Source organism: Peromyscus leucopus, chromosome 15 (assembly GCF_004664715.2).
Source record: "Peromyscus leucopus breed LL Stock chromosome 15, UCI_PerLeu_2.1, whole genome shotgun sequence".
Taxonomy (NCBI): Eukaryota; Metazoa; Chordata; class Mammalia; order Rodentia; family Cricetidae; genus Peromyscus; species Peromyscus leucopus.
The window spans coordinates 70,937,262-70,944,287 of record NC_051076.1 but is presented as its reverse complement, the minus strand read 5'-3'; the positions used below and the strand labels follow the sequence as shown (position 1 = coordinate 70,944,287).

General features: G+C 40.5%; 1 pseudogene; it reads right to left on the bottom strand.

Moving 5' to 3' along the window:
* Positions 1–5,071: 5,071 nt before the first annotated feature.
* On the bottom strand, positions 5,072–5,650 carry LOC114700228 (annotated as a pseudogene).
* Positions 5,651–7,026: the final 1,376 nt, after the last annotated feature.

Genomic DNA, 7,026 nt, shown 5'->3' with positions numbered 1-7,026 from the left:
AAAACTTGCTGCAGAACCTACAGTTAGTCTAACTGAGATTTAACTATCTGAGCTTTCTCACAGTACCCAACAGAGATAACATCACCCCCTAAATGGCAGGAAGCAATTCTAAGAAAACAATGCCCCTTCTCCCTTAGGTTTCATAATTCTCAGGGTTATGGATGACGGTTATAGGGTCGGGGGTGGAAGAAAATATTAACTCAGTATTGTAAAAAAAAAGGGGGGGTGGGGGGAGAAGAAATGGAACGGATAGGTATAAGATATGATGGTAAATCATTGTATATACTAGTAGACAAACTTAGTAAAATAGCAACCTTAGATAATTTGCACTGTAATTTGTACTGTTATAGATTCTTATATGTTGATACAAATGTAAACTATTTTTATACTCCTGTTTAAGATAATTTGTATATTGATACAAATACAGAACTATATTTGTTATAATGTACATGTATTTCTACTCTCATTTGAAACATATTTATATTGATACAAATGTAAATTTCTATCTGTCATACTTTATATATGTTCTACTTCTGTTTAGGATATTCGGTATATTGATATATATTTAAGGTTATTGTCATATTGCATATTGCACTATATATTCCTACCTCTGTTATAAATATCTTGTGTATTGTCACAATTTTGAAGTCATCGTTCTTCACCATACATTTGCTTATAGTCGCCTATGCCTGTCATCTCTATAGTTACGTTAGTTAGGTTATCGAGATTTACAGATACATAGGTCAGATGGGCAGGTAATCTTCAAACACTTCATAGACCTAGAGAATATGGCAATTAAATAACTTAGAATTCTGTTGACATGAGACACAATTGCTCCTGGCTGCACCAATTGATCCCGAGAGAATGTTGGGCTTCTAAGACATTTCCATTTGGAAGTTTGTCTTTTTGGCACAAAATGGCCTACTGGGCAAAGAACTGCCCTTGCCTTGATGGCTGACAGTACAAATGCAATGCTGTCCTTTCTGGACAAGCAGGACACAAGGAAAGCGACCACTGTACTCTGCCAAGACAGGGTAAGATGGTCTTTCAGAAATCCTGCTTCTGAAAATGGTCTGTCAGATACTCTAGGCCTGTAGCCAATTTGAATGCACCAACAATGCTGAGAAACATTAGGTGACTGTCCAGGCTGCCAGTTGTCTTGGTCTACTCTTGCAAGATTCCCGAAAGTTGCTTGCATCCATCTACCATTTCTCAGGTACCATTATGTTCCTTCTCAGGTCTTTGATGGGATTGAAGACTAGCAGTTATAGTTACAACTTAGTATATATAATATCTTAGATAGAACATATTAAGTATTAGATTCAGGTTCTTTAGGATAGGACACCTTTGAATGATCTTTATAACATGCCGTTTACCTATGCTCTATACTCCTCTGGATTTTAGCATGTGTTTCTTGCTTGATATTGTTTGCATTGGTTGTAGTTACATCTTATCTAGGTCATTATCCCTCATTATTTTTGGACAATATTTGATAACCATTCCTTTGTATATAGTCTTATATTAGTCTAGAACCTTCTTATTTAGACAAAAAGTGGGAGATGTAGTGGGTAGCCATTCCAGCTTGGATCTGGAAGTTCCAACCCCCATTGAGACTCTGGCAACTGTCATGCCTATGAGGCGGGGCCAGGGGAAGCGCCAGGGGACCCGAGAGCTGGATGGGCGAGCACTCTCTCTGTGCGCTGGCTCGGTGCCGGGACGCTGAATGGTGGAGGTTGACTGTGCAGAGCTCCGGAGAACACCGCTGGACTGTGTTACACCTTCCCCAGACCCTGCGACCTACCCATTACTTAATTTGTGAGTTACGCCATTAAATAAATATCCTTTTAACTACTTGGAGTGGCCAAAATAATTTCTCCAATACATACCTTTCCCAAATAGTACCACTACCAGAGGATCAAGTACTTAGACATATGAGCCAGTGGAGGACAGTTCACATTCAAACCACAATACACAATACTGTAAATAAAGATGAGAAAACAAAGTCTCATGTCCTCTTTTCAAAATATCCAAACGTCATTTTCTTTTTCAATCAGTGCACAAAACTACAATGTGTGAAATGATTGGAATGAAGTCACACAACTACCATCAAATCATTATGTACATGATGGAGATCATTTTATCTTCATCTTAGGCATTGGTATTTAAATGGGAAAACTGATTTTTGCTCTGCTTGTCACCATTATCACCTGTGGTGTCTTGTACTGCAGAAGATTAGCATATGACAAGGATACATAGGTTTACCACAGTCTTGGTTTTGCTTTTGGATTTGATTGAATTCTTACTGACTTTTAAGTTTTTTATTAATTAATAAATTAATTTTTTCCAGCCCAATCACAGTTTCCCCTCCCTTCATCTACTCTTCCCATTCCTACTCCTCACCTCCCCCCATCCACTTCCTCTCCTTTCCCTTCAGAAAAGTACAGGCCTCCCATCCATATCAGTCAGCCTTGGCATAACAAGTTGCAACAGGACTAGGCACCTCCTCTCCTACTAAGGCTGGAGGAGGCAACCCAGCAAGAGGAAAAGCTCCCAAGAGCAGGCAGCAGAGTCAGTGACAGCTCCCACTCCCTCCTCCAGGAGTAGCACAAGAGGATCAAGACACACAACTGCAACACATGTGCAGAGGGTCCATGTCAGTCCTTTGAACTGACTTTAAGTTTTGGACATTAAATATTTGAACAGAAGACTGTCATATTCTCTCTCTGTCTCTCTCTCTCTGTTTCTCTCTCTCTCTCTCTCTCTCTCTCTCTCTCTCTCTTTCTCTCTCTCCCTCTGTGTGTGTGTGTTTCATAAGTGCAGGTGTAGAAATACACAGCTGATGCTATGCTCATTGTAATTCAGCCCACCATCATGATATCTTCAATATTCTGATACTCACAGTTTCAGTGAGTGAAAGCAGTGCAATACACATTTAGTCACGGTAGTCCGAGGCCATCACAAGCTCTTCCTTGGCTTCATTCATTCTATGGAATTTGAAACTCTTTGCTTTCTTTCCTAATTCACACATTAGCATCTTTTATTTTGAAAATTTAATTAACATATTTTTAAAATTTTGAACTGTAGAATATGCATGCTAATTGTTATTTTTAAAAGAGAATATAATAGCAAAATAACCACCAATCTTTGTACACGGAGTTCTCTCCAGTGCCTTGAGGTGTTTAACATCATTTGAAGATACATGGATTTGAATTCTGAAGTGTATTATTTACTGTCTTCATTGCAGTGACAAAATGCTTGACAGGAACAATTTGAGACAGGAAAGATTTCCTTAGGCTCATGGTTTTGGGGAGGCTTCAATCCTTCACAGTGAAGAAGGCACGGCAGAGCAGCTCTGTCCATGGCAGGGGGAGCATGGAACAGGTATTTCTCAGAAAGCAGTGGGCTAGAAACAGAGAACGCTGGAAGCAGGTGTAGATGCACTCAAAAGCCCACTCCTGCTGACCTAGTTCTCTGAGCTGTGCTCCAACTATTAAAGGCTCCACAGTTCTAAAGTAGGATGCTGTGCTGGGGACCAAGTGTTCAAAACATTAGCCTGGGTACAACTTTTCAGATTAAAATCATAATGTGGTTTGTGGCTTTTGATTTACCAATACATAGATTACATATCCCTCATATTTCTCAACTTAATTTTTAATATCTGCAAATTATTTGAGTATCCACATATAACATAGTATTTAAGCCATCACCTGTTTCCACATAATTTGTTTTATATTACATTTCTTAATAAGATAAGTCTTGGAAAATAACTTCTTTTTCCAACAGCAAACAATTAACCAAAGTAGTACAAATTCATGTCTGTCTATTTTTTTCTTGAATATATTTAATGAAATGAAATGGAAGGAATTTTTAAAATTATACTTACTCTCATTTTATCTTATATTTTATGTACCAACAGTAACATATTAGAATAATAAAGTAACATTTCCTAGAAATATTCTTTTCTGTTATCTTTGTTTTATATCTATGGAAATGTATTTAGACAGTATAAATTCTTCCTATACCAACCAAGGAAATTGCAAGCACTTTATTATACACTCTCCATTACCAGATAAATAGATTGATTTACAGGCAGACAGACAGACAAATAAATAGATAAATAGTAGATAGATAGATAGATAGTAGATAGACAGACAGACAGAGAGATAGACAGACAGACAGATGACAGCTAATATGGGGGTTGTTTTTAATGTCAACTTGACACTAATTAGGTTTATCTGAGTAGTGAGCTTCAATTGAGGAAGTACCTTGGTTGCCTTAATTGATGTGGGAAGGCCCACCTCATATATGGATACCACCTTCTGGTACCTAACCAGATAAAAGGGCATGGCTGAAGGAAGATCATCCTTTTGCTCCTTTTTCATTCCTTCTCCCGGCTGGTTTGATTCTCCCTGGTATTACCGCTGCTGGGTCCTTTGTACATATCAGAACTTTCCAGGTTTCCATCATTGACTGAGCACTAGGCTCTTCAGGAAGGCCTCAGGTTTTCAGAACCAGATTAGGACAGCTGAGGCTCCCTGCCTCATAGACTAGACAACTACTGGGCTGTCAGGCCCCTCCAGTCTCACAAGACAGCCACCACAGGTGTGCTCTCACTCCGAGGCACTGGCCTCAGGAACAAGCAACTCCAGGGGTCTCAGCACTCAGATGTGATTCACATGTTGCTAGTACTTCTAAGTAAACAGTTTCAATAAAGTATTTAAAATATGAATTCACCTTCTCAGTTCTGATCCTCTAGAGACTAATACAGATAAATAATTGTTCTAAGGAATTAACCAGTGCAATTGTGATAATTGACAGGACTGAAATCTCAGATCAGCTGACAAGAGATTTAGGTGTGAGTTTTTGGAGCTTAAGTTGGAAGGTATCCCAGAGGCAGAATTCACTTTCTCCTGAGTGACTTCAGTTTGGTTTTTTTCATGGCCTTCAACTGATCCATTGAGGCCTACCTACATTACAAAAGGTGTTCGCTTTACTTAAAATCTACAGTTTTAGAAGTTTTTTATTTTATTTTATTTTATTATTTTATTTTATTTTATTTTTAACAGATTCTGCCTCAAGTTTATTTGTAAAAACAGCATGGAGTCCTGATCATCTGCAAATAGTGTGTAGGTGTGTCACACCAGTCCATCTGTCTGGCAGACAGAAACCTTTTCTATGGGGCCTTCACAGGGGCCTGGGCACCTTTGGGAGCCTGTGCTGGAGCTGAGGCCTCTGCCTTGGTTTGAGCCTTGGGCTTTGGTTGGCAGAGCCTACGACCCCTGGCCATGTAGTTTCTAATCCGCTTCCCGAGCGTGGGGTAAGCGATGAAAGGGAGACGGCTGAGCTTGTGGCTGGGGCCCTTTGGCATCTTGGGCTTCACCGCCTTGGGCTTCACAAGGGCCTTGATGGCCTCTGCACACGCACTCACTGCCTTTGCGTTGCTGGCCTGCATCTTCTTCAGGCCTTTCTTGTGCTTCTCGGCAAAGCGCATGTTCCTCAGGAACTTGGGGTCCACTCCCTTAAGAGATTCGTATCATGGTGACCGGGGTTTCTTGATACCATTTCTGTGCCATTTTCGAGACTGGTTGTGTGTGGTGTGGTTCTTGGACTTGGCCATGTCGGAAAGGTAACCGGCGGCTCCCGAAGCGCCTGGGACCAGAAGAGAAAGAGCAAGTTAATTTTATTTTTAAAAATAGCCATGTGGTTAAAGTTAGATTTGATATTGCTACAAATATCTGTGGACCATGTCCTAGTTAACTTGACAGATAAAATTAACTTTTTTTTTTTTTTTTTTTTTTTTTTTTTTTTTTATTTTTCGAGACAGGGTTTCTCAGTGTAGCTTTGCGCCTTTCCTGGAGCTCACTTGGTAGCCCAGGCTGGCCTCGAACTCACAGAGATCCGCCTGGCTCTGCCTCCCGAGTGCTGGGATTAAAGGCGTGCGCCACCAACGCCCGGCCCTATCCTAAGTTCTTCACGATTATGAAGGAAATGATCATGGATTTAATGAAGCTATAATGAAAAGTACTTTTGGTAATTCTTTGAGAGAAGAGTTTGTATACTTTGCTGTTGAGACACGGAAATACTAGCAGCTATTTGGTGAAAATGCTATTGTTAAAGAATGTCCACAGGAAACCAGGTGTTTATGTATGTGTGTGTGGGGGTTACCTCGGTGTGTGTGTGTGTGTGTGTGTGTGTGTGTGTGTGTGTGTGTGTGTGTGTGTGTGTGTGTGTGTGTTTGTGTGTGTGTGTGTGCATCTGGAGGACAGATTTGATGTCAGGAGTCTTTTTCTAGCATTGTCCATCTTAGGTTTTGCGATATGTTTTCTCTCTGAATCTGGAGCTCCTTGATTGACTAGGCAGGTAGGTCAGAAATTCCCTAGGACATCCCTACTCCATATCCCAGCACTGGGGTCACAGATGCATGCCACTCTGCTCAGATTTTTACAGGAGTCTTGGAGATCTGAATTCAGGTCATTCTGGCTGCATAGGAATTACCCACTGAGCCATTTTCCCAGCCCTTAGGTGTTCTCCGGGTAAAATTTTCTGATGGAAACTTCCTCTGAAGTACATCTGAAACCATAAATCAGGCAAGCCTTGTCTCAGTGACACGTGTCTCATCACACTCTTGACCACTTCCTGCTGCCACACTGATTAGGAGTTAAATTCTCAGCTGCAGGTTCATTGTGATCAGTTGGAAATCCTCTCTGTGGTTTTCAGGGCTCTCGTGATCCTTATATCACAGAGATCAGGTGAAGTACCAGCCATGGTTCCTGGCACATAGATGACATTCAGCAACTTACATAGAATTTCCTACACTTTTAACATCCACCTCTTAGGACTGAATTTGAAGTAAGTAATGTTATTTATTAAAACTTACTCAAGTTTCCTTCACTGTCTCTTTGTAACAATAATTGAGCCAACTGACTAGAAGAGCCCTTAATAAACAGGAACTAGTCAAAATGAGTGTCTTTGTGTACCCCGACCTGCCGTGTGTGTGTGTGTGTGTGTGTGTGTGTGTGTGTGTGT